Below are 20,759 nucleotides of genomic sequence, written 5' to 3'. Positions count from 1 at the left end.
AAGCCCAGTGAGCTAACAAAAATTTATGTTTGCCATGCAAATGTAGCTTCAAGGCAGGTATCCTCAGTGTCCACTCCCACCCACAATATCAAATTGTCACTTCGAAGCCTCTCTCATACAGAAATTCTGGAACCACCGATTGAAGTTATTTCGTACGTATGGGTTCCCCAAAGCTTTCCAGGTGTCAGATCAGGAAAGACAATGGAGCTGCCTGGGCATTTGCCTTTTGTCCCTCACTGGGTCCTGGCTTTCCAGCTTGGTGATGTCTCTGATGTTCTAGGAATCTGTGTGATCAGCAGGGTTGGCCCTCGTGCACCTGTCCCCTGGCGACTGGTGAGCCAGTCTGTGGGGAGATCGGGGTTAATTCGAAGAGCAGATAGAAGTGGTGGAGGTGGGTGGAGGAGGACAATTCTTACATTATGTCCTCCTGGCTTGGAACAGAATGCTATCAGCAGAGATGAAAAGGAGTGGGATGTATTTCTAGAATGCAGTGATTGCAATTTCCAGTGCCACTGGAGATTCCAGCTCTTGCTACGAGGGTGCTGGACACCAGTAGGAAGTCCAGATGCTGCTGGAGGGATCATCTCCAAGTTTTCCAAGAATAGCCATCCTGGGAGATGGAAGTTAGGGGACTGGCCTTAGGCAGCTGGTAGAGATAGATGAGACTGTCAAAGCAGCTTGTAAATGAGCACCAGCTCCCTAACTGTTGGCAGGGAAGTCTTGCCCCCTTTCCCACCTTGCACCCACACCCACTGAAAGCAAATGTAACCAGACTGACCATGTGGCCAAGATGGGTACTTATAGATGACTCTAAGGATGCTTTGAAGAAGAGGGATTGGGGGGACAGTCTAGGTGGGAATGCTACAGGGTGTTGCACAGGCTGTGGACTGCACAAGGCGGCTTGAGTTGGGAAGAGGAGATTGAACCAAACTGCACGCCATCTGCCCAACTGTGTATCCTGTTGCAGTGCTGGATCTGCCTGAGAAAGAGCCCCTTTCCTAATTTGCTGCTAGCAGCAGACTGGTTCTGGGGTAGTGGATCTTTCAAGGGGACGGTAGTACACCTAGATGGTCAGAGGCCCACTTTTTTGCTTTTGCTTAATTCTTGGGTGGGTGGGATTTAGGTGGGTGATGAAGAAATTGATCATTTCATTCCTAGTTTTGAGTCTTTGGAATCAGAACTGGATTCTCATTTCACATACTTGCTCTGGGACCTTTTGTAAGGCATTTTACTTCTCTGATCTCCAGTTGCTTCACTGATAACACGACCACAAGATCATCTTTTTTCCTGGTTATCATTTGGGCCCTGTGAAATCATATATAGTGCCTGTGCCATAACTTCCTACTTTTAAATTCAGTGCCAAAGGTGTGCTTCACCTCTCTTGTGCTGTACCTGGGCGACGGAGACCCAGAGAAATCAAAGGATGGGTAGAGCATGGGCCATAGCACTGAGAAGGCCTGCATTTGGGTTTTGGCTCTGAAACTCTGAGATGGGCAGCTTTGCATTTCTGAGCCTCTGTTCCTTCATTTGTGAAGCGAGGACTCACCTTTCCCAAGGGCTTTATGAGACTTAATTAGGAAAACATATGGAAATTGTCCTGTATGGTGCCAAACGTAGTGTGAGTTTATAATAATAATAATAATTCCTGTTAAAAATTGTTTTCCCATTTAGCCTATGTTGTCTTACATGGTTTTCAAATTTTAGTTTATTTACTTTTCACATCAGCCTTAGGAAAAGGGAATAATGATTATCCCCATTAATACAGATGAGGAGAAAAAAGCACAGAGAAGTTAGGTAATGTTCCTGAAGTCACACAGCTACTAAACATTGTGTTGGTCACTTCTTCTTGTCCTGGGTTTTGGAAGACAGGGTGGCCAGCGTTCTTGGAGACCCTGAGTCTTCCCTTAAAAGGGGCATCCCAGAAACCCCCCCAGATCCAGCCTTGTAGATTGAGTAACCTCCTAGTGTTTTAAACGTGTATTATCTCATTGAACCCAAAGAGCTCAGACAGGGAACCCCTAAAATGGACTACAGTCAGTTTAGTTTCCATCATCCAAATACTGCCCACAGCATTTTTACCAGATCCCCTTACTCTGCTCAATATTACTTAATTATATTCCTATCATGCCCTCCCCCCCTTTTTTTTTACATCATTACTGCCTTGCTACCCTCCCCTCCTTTTCAAAACACTTAATGAGAAAATTTAATACAAAGACCATGTATGAAAACCAGGATCACAAATGACTAATAGAAGAAAAGCAGCAATAAACAAATATCCAATGTTGGTTGATTCTGGCCACACACTGCTGCCTGCTTGAAGCCAAGGGCCTGAGGTCTTCCCTTTCTGTGTTGTCTAGGGAGGCAAATGCTCAAGAGAGGTGTAAAAGACAAGTTACTATCAAACTGAGGCTTTGATCTGGAAGGAATGAGAGGGAGGAAAGAACCCACAGTGTCTTCATGAAGCTCTCTGAAACGGTCCCCCGTCTGATAAAAAGGATTTATTCATAGACCTTTCCTTGTGGGATTTTGTGATCAAGAACAGGTTTATTGCAAAAATTGGCAAAAGCTACGTCTTAGATGCACATAAATTTTGTTTCTTTTGCAGTCTATCCTTTACACATTTTCTTTTTTTCCCTGGAGGGATCTTTGAAGCTAGCTGTGGGTGGAAAGGAGAGTTGCTTGTGGTGTTTGGTGGAATGAGCTACATTGAAATGGCCAATCCTAAGCCTCAGTTTACTCATCTGGAGATTGGGTCTAATCCTACTGAAGTGTGTTCGTATGCCTAAGGCACTTTGCCAAGTGCTGTCCTGTAGTAAGCACTCAGTAAATGTCAGCTGCTACTATTGGAGCCTGTCACAGTGCTTAGAACTGGAGGCTCATTCTAGATCAACTTCCATGAAGAGGGAACCAAGGTCCAGAGAAGGAAGTGAGTTGCCTGAGGCATGAGGGAATGGCAGAGTGGGCAGGAGAGCGCCTTCACCCCTCTATCTTTGTCCACTGATACCCCATTTCAGGCTCCCAGCCATCATGTTTTACCTAGCGATTTTTAATCCCTGAGCCTAACTTCTAGATAAAGGGTAAGGGAAATCCGAAGTCAAGCTCCCTTGCTTCTGCTCAGATCCCAGTTGGCCCTCATTGAAGATTATTAGCAGCGAATATTTATTGATCACTTACTGGGAGCTCTGCCCCCTTGCTCCCTCTGCTCTCATACTGACCTTGCCTCTTTCTTATGTATCTCAAATTTGCTCTCACCCCAGGATCTTTGCACTTGCTGTTCCCTCTGTCTGAACTGCTGTTTCCCCAGATATCTGCCAGGCTTGCTTTCTCACTTCATTCATCTATGCTTAAAGACCACCATCCTCAAAGGCCTCCCTGACCACCCTATCTAACAGAGAGGTAAAAAAAATCTTTTACACTCTGTTCCCTTCCCTGCTTTACCTTTTGTCATGGTCTTTATCACTATCTGGCAGGTCAGGGTAAGCAGTCATAGGGTTGGCTGGTGCAAATAATTTCCATGAGCTCTAGGACAGAGGCTGTCCCTAGGTGTCTGGTACCTGGCTCTCAGTGATTGAGGCAGGAGGATGGATTGTGGCCTGGAGTGAAAGAGCCCAACAAAAGAGGTGGTTGGGGGTGTGGGCTCTGGATTGGTGGTTTACATTGGAAAAATACCTTGAGTTGTTTACTATCTCTAGGAACTAGCTAGCCCGGGTAGCGGCTGACCTTCCAGAGTTATCAAGGTCCCAGGATGTCAGAGCATCAAATTCAGAAATTAGAACACACGCTTGATTCAGTCTTCCATATTCTTCTCTCACCGTGATCGAGCCTCACAAGTCTTCTTTTGGTCCTTCAAGTCTACCAACCTTCTTCCTGCCTCAGGGCCTTTGCATTTGCTGTTCTCTCTGCCTGGGCTGCTCTTGCTGCTGATCTTCCACAGCTGGATCCTTCTGGTCATTGAAGTCTTAGCCCTAATTGTACCTCTTCTGAGGAGTCCTCCCTGACTACCCTTTCTTAAGAATACTTGTCCTCCTTACCCCACCAAATACTCTCTAAACCAGCCTCCTGTTTTATTTCCTTCATGGAATTCATCCCAATCTGAAATGGCCATTATTTGTTCACTGTCTGCCTCCCCAAGTAGGCAGTGGGCAATGTCGGGGCATCGCTTGTTCCCCACAGCCTCCTCCCTTCCTGTGCCTAGGACAGCGTCTGACACGTGATTGGTACTCAGTAAACAAGTGAGTGAATGAATTTGGACTTGAACTCGGGTGGCCCTGATTTAGAAGACACGTGCTTTCAAAAGCCCAGACTGCTTCCCCGTTGTGGAAGGTTTGAGCTGGAATCGTACTTCCAGCTCCCCCTTTTCCAGTTGGGAGGACTGAGGCCCAGAGAGGGCCTGGAGAGACTTCCCCAGACTCTCCCAGCCAGGCGGTCCCAGAACCTTCATCTGTGCCCCTACATGCTCTCTGGCCAGGTCTGACCCATTGCCCACACAGGCCCCTTGGCCTCGGCGCCGCTCCTCTGAGGCCCAGCCAACTTTCCGCTTGCCTGGAGCTCCTGCCAGGTGTGTAAACAGGCCGATGTGATTCCTGGTGATGCAGCAGGGAGCGAGATCGTTTCCTGACCAGACTCAACAGGACAGCGCCCTCTGGCCCTCTGGACCGATGAGCAGGATTTTTGGACCCCCCCACTCTGCCCTGGCCAGACCTTGAACACACAAAGTCAGCACCTTAGCAAAGCCAGACCTGGCTGGGGCCTGGAACGAGTTGCACACATGCTCCCGAGCCCCTCTCTCCAGCTGAGATGCATTGGAGAAGAGACACACAAGGCCACAGCTCAAAGCACGTCCTGGCAAGTCACTTCCCTCCCCTGAGCCTTGATTTTCTCACCTGCAAAGTGGGCATCCTGAAACCTATCTGCTGGGAAGACTTGAAAGGGTCTGACGCATGGGAGATGCTCGATCAAGGAGCCTGGCTGTTGCTCTTATCTGCATACTGGGGCTACAAGGCTCTTGGCTCTGCTCCTTGTCCCTGAAATTTACAGGTGAGGGGCAACCAGTGGGGAGGAGCCTGTGTTGTTGGGTGGAGGGAAGCACTGACACATGGGACAGAACAGCGATCCCCAGCTGATAAAGAAGTAGGAAAAGGCCCGAGGGGGCCACAGGCCCAGCGTCTGTCTTATCCCTCTGTCCCTTTTGCTCCACTCTCCTGCGTGGGTCCTTACAAGCAGTCAGGGCCAAGATGGGGATTTGATTTCAAGCATATTAAGCTGTCTTACGGGAATGTGCTGGAGTCCCTGGGAGGCTGTAGGAAGTGAATTCAAGATTGTTGATGTCCTGGGCCACATGCCTTATTCATGCCCCCTTCTCTGCTCCCCGAGAGGCTCCTAAGAGCCATAGCCAACACCTCCCAGTGCGTATGATGTGCCAGGCACCATTCAAAGCACTCAGGCTTGCTAGCTCATTTTGCTCACCATGGCTCTGCGGGGCAGGTGCTGTTATTGTCCACATTCACAGATGGGAACACTGAGGCACAGAATGGTTTAGTCACTTGTCCGAATGCTCAAGGCTTGGAAGGGGCAGAGCTGGGATTCAGACCCTGGCGTTCTAGCTCTGGAGTCTGTGTTCTTAGCCACAGCGTGTGATGCAGGGGTGATAGATCTGTTCTATAGATGGAAAGGTCCAGGCTGGGAAGGGAAGCCACTTGTCCAGCACCTCAAGTCATTGAATGAGTAATGGGGCTGGCATTTGACCCTTGGTCTGCCTCATTGAAGGCGCACACTCCTTCATGGTTCAGTGGAGGCGAAGGGGGAAGGAAGTGATGAGGTTGGGTATTGTCAGAGGCATCAGGAAAACCTGCCTAAAAGAGAGATAATGTCATCCTGACCCGAGTAGGAGTTTGGAAATCTCAGGGAGCTCGCTGAAGACAGGAACTAATGTGGGTGATCAAGCATGATAGATGGGAGCTGGGGTTTGGCTTTCTGGGTTCAAATCCTGGCTTTTTAATATGCTGTGTCACCTTAGGCCAGTTACTTAACCTCTCTGTGCCTCTGTTTTCTCATCTATAAACAGATGTGCTAATAACCGATGATATTGGTAAAGGTCTTGATGTTGCCTAACTTCAGGGACAGATCACCTACTATGTTCTAGGCTCTGGGAAATGCTTTAAATCAGTGATTTTCGAGCATTTTGCTCCCCAGGAGACAATTGGCAAAGTCTGGACACATTACTGGTTGTCACGGGGCAATGGAGGTGGTGGGTGGAGGCCAAGGGTACTGCAAAGCACCCTACCGTGCAGGGGACAGTCCCCCGCGACAAAGACCTCAGGCCCCAAATGGTGGCTGTGCGGAGTTCCAGAAGCCTGCCTTGAACGAGTTCGATGTTTTGATCTCCCAACCAGCCTGGGAGGCAGGCACAGTCAAATCCGGTTTTCTGCCAGGGAAACAAACGGTCCATAAGAGGAGGTGTTTGCCTGTGGCACAGGGCCTGGCTGGAGGGGCCCTCACGGGCTGGGGGGATTCGGAAATGGAGGGCCTGTCAGTCAAGACAGAATACCCTGGTCACCCAGCCCGGCTCAGAGGGCAGCTCCTGGCTGCCCTGGGTGGAGCTGACCCTTTGTCCCCTCGGCCCTGGGGCTTGCAGCAGGCGACACCTTTCCCTTGGTTGGGAGAAACAAGAGAAGTCCTTGTTTGCTGCCACCCACAGCCCCGATTGTCCCCATGTCCCCATAAGTTCACAGGCTGCCTGCACCTTTCTCTCCTGCTCTCCCCCGCAGCTGGCTCCGGAGGCCTGGGTGGGCAGGGGAGAGTGAAGGAGCATTCTGCCTGCCCCTCGCTCTCTGCGACCCCTTTTCTGTGAAGGGCTGGAACTTGGCAAAACTCCGTGGTGCCCGAGCGGGGTATTTGCCAGCAGAACCCAAACCTAGACTTGAAGGCAGTTTGCTGGGAAATGAGTCTGAGGGGCGCTGGTGTCTGGGACGAGAACATGGGGTGTCTAGGCCCAGGGAGCCTGGCAGAGGCCTGGTGCGGCACCTGGCTCACGGGGCATCTCCCCACTCTTGTTGGGGGCTGGGGACTGAGACCTTTCTGAGAGTGCCTTCTCACCCCTGCTAAACCCACCTGTGTCCTCAGCCTGGGAGGCCTGGCTCCATTTCCTGCTCCCGGCCTTTGGCCTCCAGACCTTGGCTTTCTGCTTCTGGAAAAGTGGTCTGTCCAGAATCCCTGGGCTGTTGTGCCCCTCCCCGAATCATTTTCTGAATTAGGAGGGAGCATCGTGAGAGTGGGAACGCAGACACCAGACTTCCTGGACTCATCTTGCTCTCCCCCTCTTCCTGGCTGTGTGATCTTGGGCAAGTGACTTAGCCTCTCTGTGCCTCAGTTCCTCCTCTGTAAAATGAGGACACTGATCGGACCTTCCTCATAAGGGTCTTGTGAAGATCGGCTCGTACCTTAAGCTGTGCCTGGAACATAAAAGGTGCTAGGGAAATGGTTGCTATTAGTGTTATTTTATTATAAGTAGTAGTAATATTTGCATTACAAATGAGCCTGCGGATCCAGGGGTCTGGAAATGCTTTATGGAGGATGAGGCTTGCTCCTGGGTCCTCTTGATCTTCTCCCCACTCACTATGTGGGTTTTCGGGTCTTCTGAGCCTCTGTTTCCTCCCTTATAGAACGGAATAAGCTCTTCTCCTAGGGGCTGCTGAGAAGATTAAATGAGATAATGCTTATCAGAGAAAGACCCCTTATTGTTGGCCCGAAGCCTGGAACCCCAGAGGCCTGAGAAGGGAGAGATGTGAGCAGCAGACGGTCGGAAGGGGCTTGGAAACCTCCCAGGTCAGCCTCAGCAGCAGGGGCCAGCTTCCCCCAACATGTGTCACAGGGGCTCGCAGGATGTCCAGAGGAGGGCCAGCAGGATCAGAGTGCGGGTGAGGTGATGGGGAACAGGCGAGAATTGACCATGGGAGGGGCAGGGAAGACTCCCAGGGCCTGAGGGAGATTAGGCAGAGCAGTGGGTGCACAGGATATGGCCTCAGCTGACCTAGGGTAGATGCCAGCCTGGCCAAGAACTTGCTCCGTGAGTGGGAGCAGAGCGTGTGCCCGACTCAGTTTCCTCAGTCTGATGGGTCTGCCTACCTCAGGGGGCCGTGGTCAGGAGCCAGGGAAGCCAAGGGCTTTGTAAACAGTAAAGTGCCCTACAGATAGCGAAGTACAAGTAGGAACCCTGACCATCTTGTTCGTTCACCAATGTATCTTCTGACACCTGGCACACAGTAGGTGCTTCATAAATATGTACAGAATGAATGTGGAATAAAAACGGCTATTTCCTGTGTGCCAGGTGCTGTCCGCAAGTGATTAGTACATTCAGTCCGAAACTATTAACTGAGCACCTACTCAATGCCAGCTACTATTCCAAAGATATATGGCAGTGAACCAAATAGTCACAAATCCTTATACTTATGGAACTGATATTCTAGAGAGGGAGACATTGGAAAAAACAAAAACAAAAACAGAACCCAACAGATAAACAAGTGAGGCCTATGGCAAATGATGATGGGAATAAAAGGGAAGGGGAGTGGGGAGCTGATAATGGAGGTAGTGCAACTGTAGCGTCAGGAGGTTTCATTGAGGAGGGAACACTTGAACAAATTCCTAAAGGAGAAGATAGCTGATCAAAGCTGAGCACATATAAAAGAAGAGCAAGGGAAGAGCAGGTGCAAAGGTACTGAGGTAGGTGAGTGGCAAGTGTTCATCAAATGATCTTCCCAGGGCCTTAAGACAACCCTTCCCAGGAGACAAACCGCTGGCCCCCTAATCATGGAGAAACTAAGTTCAAGGGCCTAGCTGGGATTTAGAGTCACACCCTCTCCCCAGTGCCTTTAAGGCCTGATTTCACATTCAGCCAGAGAAAGGGCTCCTGTTGGTACAGGCCCCAAAAGACATGGGAGGGGCTCTGAGGAGCAGGAGGAGGTAGAGAAGCCCTGAGGGGGGCTTTAGGTGTACCCCTGCCCCATGTTGGGAACTGAAGGGCCCTCTGGACAGATGGGGAGACTGAGGCCTGGGGAAGAAAAGGACCTGTCCTGGGTTACACAGTGGGGAGTGGGTGGCTCTCTCTTTTCAGAACAACGTGTTCTGTCCTCCTTGGGCTGAGGCAGTCCGCTGGGGCCTCATGGGTCCAGCGGGGCTTGCACCCACCCCACCCGCCTGTCCTGGCTCATGAATGATTAGTGAGGCTTGGACAGCCGTAATGTGTGAGCTGCCCCAGGAACACTTTTAATGAATGGCTCTGAGAACTTGAACTTGTTAGAACATCTGCTAATGAGTCCAGGGGTCGAACCAATCCAGTCCCGAGGGATGGTAGGAGGATGAGGTGGCCTCAGAGGGCTCCTGAGGAGAGCCCCCCGCCTCCACTTTTTCCTCTTTTACCCCTTGAGTCATGAGCCCAGATGGACACAGGTGACTCTTAACTGCTTCCTCAGGTATTTTCAGGCATGGGAGAAGGTAGGGAGGAGCCCTGGTAGGAAATCAGAGACCGGACTTCTGGGCTGCCTCCACTGTTTCCCTCTGGGTCACCCTGGGCTAGTTTCCAGTTTAACTTTCTATGTCTCAGTCTCCTCCTCCAGAAAATGGGCACCTGCCCCTCGGCTCTGCTGCCCCTCAAGACTGAGCAGACCCATAGGGGATGTGAGAGGGCTTGTAAAGTACTGTTCTGTGGAGGGTCCTTTCATTTTCTTTAATAGAACCTTCCAGAGCATGTGTGTGGAGCAAAAGTCACAATCTGTGTAGGGAGCTCCGCCCCGCACCCGCCCAGGTGAGCACTCAGTACGGGCTGGATGTTACGGTCATGGTTATCCTCATTGCTGAGCCCGGCCCAGGGCCCTGGGCTCAGACCACACAGTGGGAATCACACTTTATCCCTGGCTAGAAGCGTACACATGGACGAAAGAGCCGCAGACCCTCTCTTTGTCTGTTTTCTCCTTTCTTGATGGGGTCATGTGCTAAGCAGGTGCATTACTGCATGTCCAAGGCGTGCCTGGTCGCTGGCCGGGCGAGGGCCTCAGGAAAGGGTCACTTTATTCTTCCCACCCACCGCTCACACCAAGGCCACGTGACCTGGGACAAGTCCGTCGAGCTCTCTGAGCCTCGGCAGATGGGGGACAGCTGCAGTGCGGTCTCCTGGAGCTGGGGGTGGGGTTGAACCAGGGAATCCATGGGCAGCCACCTGGCCTGTCGCAGGGCTCCGTGCATATAGCCACGTTGAGTAGCTGTGGTGTCGCTCTGAGGCAATAAGGGAGAATTGATGGAGAGAGTGGGGACGGGAGGGGAGAGCGGGGACATGCCCCGAGCCTACAGGCTTTCACGGAAGGGCCGTGGCCACGTTCCCTTTGATGTCCCTCCCAGTTCTCGCAGGCTGGTGTAACATGCCTCCTGGTGTGCTGGGGACCCAGCAGCTCAGAGGGATGCCTATCAGTCTGGAGCTCCCAGCTTGTTGGAGGGTAGCTCAGGATTTTCTGCTAGGACCATGGCCTTCCCGGTAGCCCCGTGTCCCTGAGCGTCGGCTGGCTCTATTGGAAACCCCCCCCTTTTTTTAAAAAAAAAAGATTTGGTTTATTTGACAGACAGAGATCACAAGAAGGCAGAGATGCAGGCAGAGAGAGAGGGAGAAGCAGGCTCCCTGCTGAGCAGAGAGCCCGATGTAGGGCTCTATCCCAAGACCCTGGGATCATGACCTGAGCTGAAGGCAGAGGCTTTCACTGAGCCACCCAGGTGCCCCTGGACCCCCCCCTTTTTAAGTGGAGGCCTCATGCCCAGGTGACTGTGGGCGTCTCAGGTTCTCTCCCCTCTTGCTAGGCCAGGCCCTTTCCTGGGCTCTGTCGTATGTGTGCACCACACTCCCTTCCCTTTGGGGTCCATATCCGTGTGCCCCCTAGAATCACTGCCTTCATCCTTACGTGGCAGACCTGAAGTACCTCACAGGTCCTCAGGATGAAATGTCCCATTTCAAAGGCCAAGAAAGTAAAAAGAAAAGCAAAGAGGGCATGGAAGCGTCTCGAAGCACAGAGCTTGTAGGTAGTGGGTAACGCTCCGTAAATCGCTGACTCCGCTGGGCATCGCTCCCGGCACTCTGGCTGCGTGAATGTACTTAATCCTTGTAGCAGTAACTCAGGGGTTGAAATTCTTGTCATCAGCATCAGCCCCATTTTCCAAATGAGACCGAGGTGTGGCGTTAAGTCACCCCCTCTAGGAAGCAGTGGAGGCAGGATTTGAACCCAGGCCCTCCGGCTCAGGATGCCAGCAGCATAACTCAGAGGGTCTTCTGGTTTTGGGGGTCAGGCCCAGATTTCAGCCCCCGTGTCCTAGCTCCCTGGCCACTGCTCGTTCTGCTGATCCCAACCGCTTCTGCCTCCCGGGGACTGGCCATCTTCCACATGTTGTCCCACCCTGGCGACAGTGACATCATTCCTCTCCTGTTATGGGTGAGAAAAACGGGGCTCTGAGAGGGGAGGCGGTCTGCTTGAGGTCTTTCCCACTAGCAGCGAGCGCCTGAGCCACGAAGCTTCCGGGCCTCGGTGGCTCCGGGGTTTCTGTTCGAGGCTTAGGCGGACTGGAGGTCATGAGAGAATACAGAGAGGTTTAAGGCACAGCTTCTGCCTGGCTAGTGTTCAGGGCTTCCCACAGTCAGCCCTGCACAACCCTGGGTGGGGGGGCTTTCGTGGGCAGCTGGAGGGCACCGCCGTGGGCAGCTGGCCCCAGGCCTGCTCCCTGAAGGGCCGGCCAACCCCCTTTCTGCCTGGCATGGAGCCACCACCAGTGCCCACTGAGAGCCTGGCCATGCCGCAGTGTCCCGACGAAAATGTCTGCTGTGACTCAGTGGGGAGATGGGATAGAGAGGGGAAGGGCGCAGGGGAGGGGAGGACACAGTTTCTGCACAGCTCCTGTCCCTGGCCTCAGAGGACATTTGCTGAGTGAAGGGGGCAAGCAAGGGAGCAGTGGAAAAAAGTGGCCTTGTGTCTGTCTGGAAATCATTCCCCAGCTCAAAAATTAACCGCCTGACATGGCATTTTCTTCTTTCTCCCCCCTCATCTCTGTGCAATTTGTCTGCAGACTTTACTCCCTGTAGTAACAGACGAGCTAACCTGAGAAGCTGGAATTTCCTTGGTGGGAGGGATTATAAGCCTTCCTGTAAGAAATGCCTAGGTTAGAAATGCCTGTTTGAAATGCCTACTCATTGGCAGGAGGAGGTCAGGGTCAAGGACTGTGGTGACCAACCCTGACACCCCCGGTCTCACCCAGGGCCAGGACTAGCGGAAGCCTGGAGAGACAGCCAGGGAGCAGAGTTGAAGCTGGGCTCACTGTCAGCGAGGGATACTTGCCTCACCCCTGTCCAACCCTGCTCCCATCTCCTCTGCCTGGTAAAGCTCCAGGCACAACAGTCTTTCAATGAAACAAGGTAAGTCAAGTCCTTACCTCTTACTCACTATGTGACCCCAGGCAAGCCACTTTCCTTCTCTGGACAACCATTGTGTGAGGGGTTAGCATAGACTAGGGTTTCTATGGACGTTAATGCTACTGGGAACAAATAATCCTTTGTCGTGGGGCCGTCCTGTACACTGTGAGTGGTTTAGCAGCGTCCTGGCCTCTATCCACTAGACAACAGTAGTGGCCTTCCCATCATGACAACCCCAGGTGTCCCCAGACAACTGTTCTCCAGGGGACAAAATCACCCCCTGTGGAGAACCACTGGATTAAATGATCTCAGGTTCATTGTAGCTTTCGTATTTTGTTTTGTTTTGTTTTGTTTTAAAGAATTAAGAACAATCTTTTTGAAGCCTAACTTCCAGAAATTGAACTTGCATAAAACATAACAACAGCTCATAATTAATGGCGTATTCTCACATAACTCTCCCTGGGACACTGGTTACCGCACACGAGAAACATCACTCTGCAAGGCAAGTGCTGTGATGACGTGCCTCCTGCAGATGAGGAAACCAAGGCCAAGGCCGGCTGAATACCGGGATCACACAGCCTGGGTGTGGAAGGATTGCATTTCTAATTCAGGCCCTCCTTGTTCCAGCACCCAGGCTACTGCTCCTGTGCGTGCAAACACAGCCAAGCAAAAGGCAAGATAGCCCTTTCTGATACAAAATCCCTAGGTGGAAGGCACTCGTGGTTTAAGTTGATGAGATCCAGACTTCTCTATTCCATTCACCTTTCTGAAGCAGTCTGGAAACAGCGACAGAGAGCAGCAACAGGAGAGGCACGTGCCATCCTGAGGAAAGATGCCAGACCACAACGCCTCCCCAGGGGTGTGCAGATGGCGCAGACGCTGGTGGTGGGGTTTAGACCACATGACATGAGACCAGGAGTGACACAAGCCTCTGCCATTCCTGGACTGGGCACAGATTCTCCCAAAGTATTTTTCTACTCTCTGAGCCCTTTGGAATGCTGGCCAAGCCCAAGGCGTGCGAGTCCCCGAGACACATGTGACAATACTGAGTTCGGATGAGCTGGATGAGGAGGCTCGAAGCCCCTTGGCCCAAAGCAGGTGTTCAGGTGGCAGGCAGAAGGGCAAGGAGGGATAATGACCCACTGTATGGTTGGACTGGTTCTTGGTCTCAGCCAAAGAGATGCAAAGCTCAAAGAGACACCAAAGCACCGTGATGTTCTTGTGTCTTCACACTTAGTCTCCATACTGAGCCCACTGGTTAGAGTGGAGACATAGTTCAGGGCAGTGCTGGTGAGACAGGGTTCTAGGAAAATCAGCCGTGCTGATGCTTAGACCTCTCTGCTGCCTCAACTTCCCCTCCCGTCCCTCTCCCTGCACTGGCCTTTCACAAAGAACTCGCCTGAGAAGGAAGGCCACTGTTCTGTGGTGAGGCGCCTGCATGGGACCTGTGAAAAGGCAGTATGAGAAATAAGAAGTCAGAGAACATCAACTACAAAGTAGACAAAGAATAAATACTGGAAGATCTGTGTTATCAACTAGGAGAAACTATTGGACAGACATTTCTCTGTGAAATATGAAAAAAATTCAAGAAATGATGGCCTTCCTAAAATAAATCTCAAGATGTGAAATAAAAGGGCCAAAGAAGAGACTGTGGAAAGCAGAAGGACATGAAAAAACAAAAACAAACAAACAAACAAAAAAAAAAAACAGTGTTCTGGAAGCAGGTGGAAGAAACAAAGCTGCTCTATTAGAGAAGCCACATTAGAAGCAGCAAGATGGAGAAAGATAAAACATATAATCAGAAAAAAAACATAAAATATAAAATAAAAACATAATCAGGGATGTTGTCTAGGACATGCCGTACAGGCTGACAGAGATAGAACAAAATGAGATAGGAAAGAAAGTAAGAAAGGATGAGGGGGAAATGATCAGCATGGATGGCAAAGGAGATCCAATTTCTGTATAATTGGTGTTGCTCAAGATGACATGAAGGAACAGAACAAATAGAACAGAAAACAGTACAGCTCTTCTTCCACTTCTGACAGGGTTACATCCCAACAAACCCAGGGTGAGCTGGAAATTTCGTGAGTCACCAGTGCATTTATGGCACCTAACCTACCGAACGTCACAGCTCAGCCTCACCAGCCTTAAACAGTGCTTGGGACGCTCACATTAGCCAGCAGTGGGGCAGAGTCCTCTAGTGCAGTGTTGCGGTGGAAAGCAGAATGGTTGCACGGGGTCACGATGGTTGCGTGTGCACGTGTGGTTGTGGGGCTGACAGCAAGTTGTGCCCGAGGCTGCTGCCCAGTATGGAGAGAGGGCATGAGAGGGCATCACACCGAATATCTCTAGCCTGGGAAAAGATCAAAATTCAAAATTCAAAGCACGGTTTCTGCCATGTTGCTTTTGCGCCATTCTCATGGAGAAAAATCATTAAGTCAAACCATTGAAAGTTGGGGACTCTCTCCATTCAAATCTTTAATAGCAGAAGACTTCTTTGAAACTAAAGCAGAACATATGCAGATTTTCTGTCTCCCAGAAAAAAACTTACAGAGACCCATGAACACTGATATATATATATATATATATAGAATGGTGGCATTAATAGACTGGAGGGTTAAACAATCCGTAAGCGGATTACATATCCAAAAGCAGATATGGAGGCAAAAACTTCAGGTGAGCCATGAGGAGGAAGAAAGCAGGCTGACCTCAAATGTCTGCTCTATGACCATGAACTATCTAGTAATCCTCAGAGAAGGAAAGTGCAATCCCGGAGTTGTACAGATAGATTGCTTGTATATTCAGAGAATGTCTTCGTTAAGGAAAAAATATTGTATTTGTAGTTGAAATTTGGAAAGTAGGGCATAATAATGAAGAAATCGATGTGTATTCATAATCTCGCTCCCGCAACAGCCTGCCTGTCAAGTGCGTGTTCCAAGCGCTCTTGAGCACACTTGTTCTAATGGGGTCCTTGGTGAGGTATCATCCCAGGGTCACTGTGTTCTTTTCCTTTTTTTTTTTTTTTAAAGATATTTTAGTTATTTATTTGACAGAGAGAGAGACACACACACAGTGGGAGAGGGAGCACAAGCATGGGGAGTGGGAGAAGGAGAAGCAGGCTTCCCACCGAGCAGGGAGCCCAATGCAGGGCTCGATCCCAGGACCCTGGGATCATGACCTTAGCGGAAGGCAGAGGCTTAACAACTGAACCACCCGGGTTCCCCTCATTCTCTTCTTCTCAGTTTGCAAGTGAACGGATCTCATGCTCAGAGGGTTCAGTCAGTGGCCTGCCTTCGGATTCTGAAACAGAGCCACCACACCCCGACTTCTGGGCCCTTAAGCCAAATGAGCAGTTCCATCCACCAGAACATTCTGTGATGATGAAGTGTTGTATCTGCTCTATCCAGAGAGGGTAGACACTAGTCTCAAGGAGCTACTGAGCACTTGAAATGTGGCTCTCTTGACTGAGGACCTGGAATTCCAACTTTCGTTCCATTTTAATGAATTTGCACATATATGGCCGTGTGTGACTGGGAGCTCTGTATGCGGACAGCCCAGTCCTGGAGATACCCTTGGTACTTTTTTTCTTCCCATTTCAGCATTGCTCAACCCCCTCCATATCAAGTTCATCCCAAATCTGGCCTCTGTGTCAACCTTGATAGGACAAGCAAGAGCTTCCAACACCTGTCTCCTTGGGCAGTAGCCTCCTTTAGGCTCATCCACTCCTGGAGGTTTCAGCCGAATGGTACCAGCTTCCAGTGGCAGAGGTGAGGGCCTGGGCAGCTGCGAGAAATTTCACTGGAAGCTCTGATTCCGTTGACCCTGGGTCCTCTCAGCAAGATCCCATCTCCTGAAGTGGAGCCTCGAGACAGAAGCAAGTGGCAAAGAGGCAAATTGCTGACTCTGAGATGATCTAGAAAATGAGTCTCGGCAGGACGAGATACCTGCCCTGACCTCTAAACTCGCAAGTTAAAATTCAAAGGAACAGGGCCCTGGGATCATGTGACTCCATGCTTCTACCCTAATCTGCCCTTGAGAGATCAAGGGAAGTCTCCATTTGCTGACAGGCAGACTGACCTTCCTCCACAGGGCCAGGTGGCTGGTCTGAGTTCACCCAGGAGGCAGAGGTGAGTGAGGCAGATGTGCTGGGGGTTGGGGTCAAATTGTGGGTCCCCCCCCAACCCTGCCCCCTGGCCCACCATTTAAATGGTAACCAGGCCTGAGTGCAGGGAGATCTCAGCTCTCATGCTCTGTGTTGTCCTCAAGACATCACTGCCCCTCTGCAGACCTCAGTTTCTATACCTGTAAAATAAGAATTTAAAAATGGAGCAAAGATTTAAATAGAGCATCCCACAATCCCTAGTAATCTGTGAACAACCTGAATTAGATTCAGAATTGTGTATGTGTGAGCACTTTTCTGGACTTTTACACCGATTAAAACCATTTAGACTAAAGATCATAACCCAATGACCATGGGTTTCGTAATGTTTGACGATGTGGGTTTTTTGCCGACTACTTTCTTCTTAATGAGCGAATCTTTCAAAACTGTGAGATGTTCCAATAAAAGCACAGTGTCAAGATGCTTTTGAAAAATCAGAAATCGGGCATTATGGGGCTCATGTTCTCATGGCAACAACTAGAAGCTGAGCAGGAGTTGCTGTTCTTAGAGGGACCAATACCCTCCCCTTGTTCGCCGCAGTCCCCATTCCTCCCTATTGCATTCCTGACTCGGAGGCCCAGTCCCAACTGTGATTTATTATCAAGCCTAGGCATTTTCCTGCTACTAAAATAATGGCACTGCCCCAAGTGCCAATCAGATGGGAGATAGCGATGTGATCTTTTTCTTCAGCCAACCCGCTTCACTCATTAAATGGTCCCCTGTACTTGAGTTTATGCTGCCTGATTTACATCATGTATTTATTCATTCAACAAATATCCACTGAGGCCCTGGAGACAGAGGTGAACAAATAAAGACAAGGGTCGTGTTTGTATGGAGCTTATGGTCTGGTAGGGGGAAGGAAATAATAAAGCAACAAACAAGAAATACTTGAGCTATTGAGAACTGCTTGACAAAAACAAGGCCAGACAATGGAAATCAGACCACAATTGATCGCACGGTCAGATCACATGGTCAGGTCACTCCCCAAAGAGGCGACCTTTGAGATGAGAGCCAAACAGCAAGCAGGAGCCAGCTGGACCAAGATCAGGGTAGAGGGGCAGGCAGAGGGGACAGCAGGTGCAAAGGCCTGGAGGTGGGAACTGGCTCAGCCTGCTCGATCTCTGAGAGCCCGCCACTTAGTGTACATGGGCCCCAGTTCCTTGCCTCCAAGCCTCCCAAGAGACTTTAGATCTCTGGGGGTCAGTTCTGTTCTCAAGGCCTGGCAGGGTTGGGGGGTGAGGGGCAGTAATACTTATTAATTCCCCACCAGATGTCTGGCATCCAGCTGGTAGTTCTGGATCCATTTGCCCACAGGAAGCCCAGCCGGGGCAGGGAAGCTATTTGGGGTCACCTTGGCCTGGCTCCCATCCCTAACTAACCCAGCAAGGTAATGAAACACACTCTTGACCCACTTACTGGCAAAGCCCCCCTGCCAGCCAAGGATCAACTTCCCAATTACTGCCATTTCCCTCGGGTCACCTCCCCAGCTGACATGGGCCATACGTGGAGTTTTCCCTCCTCAAAGGACTGATGTTGACATCTTGGCAAGAACACCAAGGGAGGGAAGAGAGAGAGAGAGTGGGAGTGAGTAGAGGGAAGAGAGAGTGAAACAGAGAGAACAGGGGAGGAAAGGAGAGGAAGAGGGAGAGTGAGAAAACAGGCCAAGGACTCAGAGCCTTTGAAAGTCAACCCCTTACAGCCAGAATTTATCAGTAACATCTTTCTCCCACCCCCATTATATATTGTGTCATACAAGGCACAAAAGGACTTATAGGGCGTCACCCCCAAAGCAGAGACATTTGAATGTTCACAGCAGCTTTAGTCATAATTGCTCCAAACTGTAAACAATCCAAATGTCCATCAGCAGGAGGAGGCACAGACAAATGGTGGTACAGTCACAGGAGGGAATACTACTCAGCACAAACAAAGAACAAACTGTAGATATACACAACCACATGCATGAGTCTCGCAGGCATTGTCCCAAACAAAAAAGTACAAAAGTACATCTTGTATGCTTCCATTTAAGTCCAAAGACAGGCAAAACAAATTTCTAGTGATGGAAATCCTAGCAATGTTTTAGAAGGGGCCTGAGATTTGACCTGGAAGGGGCAAAAGGGAACTTTCTGGGGTGATGTTCTCTTTCTTGATTGGGATGTGACATTGGTGGTATATTTGTCAAACCTCAAACCGTGTACTTATCAATGGATGCAACTGATTATATGTAAATTATAGCTCATAAAGCTAGTTTTTTGAAAGGTCATGTTTATTTTTCTCTCCTGCTGTTGCTCTAACATGTATTTAATGGGGGACATCCTTCCTCTATAACTTAGATGAAGTAGTGATAGTACCTGTCACTGGATGAGTTAATACACGAGAAACTGGTGGTTTGGGCTGTCATTGTGCCTGTATTTCTTTTGCATAGAGATGCGAGGCAGGAGAGACAAGGAAACTGGTTTTCCAGATGACTTTGCATGTCCCAGCAATGCTCAACCATTATTATTCCTTTTGATGCCCTCATCAGGATAAGCCAGTCACAGGGTTACCCTGACCTCATGAATGAATTGGGAGTATTCCCTCTTTCTCCGTTCTCTGAAAGAGCTTGTGTAGAATATGTATTATTTATTCCTTAAATGTTTGGTAGAATTACCATTGAAGTTAGCAGGCCTTAGAGGTTCTTTTTTTGCAGGATGGTTTTTGATGATTGATTCTATTTCTTTCTTTTTTTTTTTTTTTAAGATTTTATTTGTTTATTTAAGAGAGAGACAGTGAGAGAGAGCATGAAAGGGAAGAAGGTCAGAGGGAGCTGGGAGCCTGATGTGGGACTTGGTCCCAGGACTCCAGGAACATGACCTGAGCCGAAGGCAGTTGCTTAACCAACAGAGCCACCCAGGCACCCTGATTCTGTTTCTTTAATAGATACTGAAATATTCAGCTTTTCTTTCTTTTTCTGATAGTTGAATAAGTTATGTTTTCCGAGGAGTCTTTCCTGTTTCCTCTAAGTCATCAGATTTATTGGTGTCAAGTTGTTTGTACAGCCTCTTTACTGTCCTTTTGAAACTGTAAGATTAGATCAGTTTACGAGGGTGGGACCCCATGAGGGGAGGATAGCCTTTGGAGAAAGCAAGCTTTCCCTATGAATCCACTGAGGAAGGACCAGGTGAGAAGGACATAGTGAGAAGATGTAAGATTTGTAAGCTGGGAAGAGAGCTGTCACCAGAACCCAAATCTGCTGGTACCTTGATCTTCCATTTCCCAGCTTCTGGGATTATGGGGAGTAAATGTCTGTTGTTTCAACTACTAAGCCCACGGTTTTTGGTGATAGCAGCCTAAGCTAAGACAGACCTCTATCTTCTAAATCCAGCGCCTTAGACCACTCGGCCATGCTACCGCCCAGACCTCTATCTTCTAAATCAGGATAACTATTGGTCTGGCAGGTAGTATATAGAAAACAAGATAGATGTGGCATATCTTCCTGAACCAGCAGCAAGATTTGGCAGAAAATAATTGTGTATTTTTAGAAGAAAGTTGCATTATGGAACATGATACACAAGCATGAGTTGAAGAATATCAAGTTTACAACAGAATGTGACCCAGATTCTTTGGGGGGGGGGATGTTTTGCATGGATGTTCTGTCCGGATGCTTGCAACAGGGTACTGGAGTGTGTATCCTAGCTCTCGAGATCTGATTATCAAGTTTTCATAAATTTTGCTAGCCAGCTGTAAACAGAGATGTTTAAAATGAAATTATACAAATGTTCAATATATTAAAACAAAGGTAATAGATACTCAAAGTTTACCAGTTGCTTATTATTTTATGACTATCTAGGATCCTGAGATTATCTGTATCTGCTCTATTTACATCAGTATGTATGGAGGAAATGCTGTGCAGGGGTGTGTACTGCCCATCTCGTGCCAACTCTGTGTTCAGTGATGCCACTTGATAGCTTGAAATCAACCACGTGGAGGTATTTACACCTCGTTGGCAAGGTTGGCAAACACTGCAAATCAGGGCTTAGCTTATTGTTTGGTTGCTTGTCTAGATTTTTTTTTTTTTTTTGAGATAAAGGGTTGAGGAAGGGGCAGAGGGAGAAAGACAATCTTAAGCAGGCAGTGCTTAAGACAATCCACATCCAGTGCGATCCCGATGTGGGACTCCGTCTTGCA

The 20,759-nt window shown here is 49.4% G+C and overlaps 1 protein-coding gene across 4 annotated transcripts in view; it reads left to right on the top strand.

Annotated features, from left to right (window-relative positions):
• Positions 1-20,759, top strand: part of SLC13A3 (solute carrier family 13 member 3) — a 69,554-nt gene that overhangs the window by 2,983 nt on the left and 45,812 nt on the right. The window contains exon 2 of one of the 4 annotated variants that reach the window (XM_082744771.1): positions 12,283-12,439. The exons of 2 other annotated variants lie outside the window; for them this stretch is intronic. The gene's annotated coding sequence lies outside the window, so the exon portion shown is untranslated. Of the gene's footprint in view, positions 1-4,774; positions 5,038-12,282; positions 12,440-20,759 lie in introns of those variants that run through there. One more of the 4 variants, XM_082744772.1, reaches the window with a different exon arrangement.

The sequence above is a fragment of the Mustela nivalis genome (genome assembly GCF_964662115.1).
Source record: "Mustela nivalis genome assembly, chromosome: 8".
Classification (NCBI taxonomy): Eukaryota; Metazoa; Chordata; class Mammalia; order Carnivora; family Mustelidae; genus Mustela; species Mustela nivalis.
The sequence above is the reverse complement of the archived record's forward strand: the minus strand, read 5'-3'. Positions and strand labels throughout refer to the sequence as shown.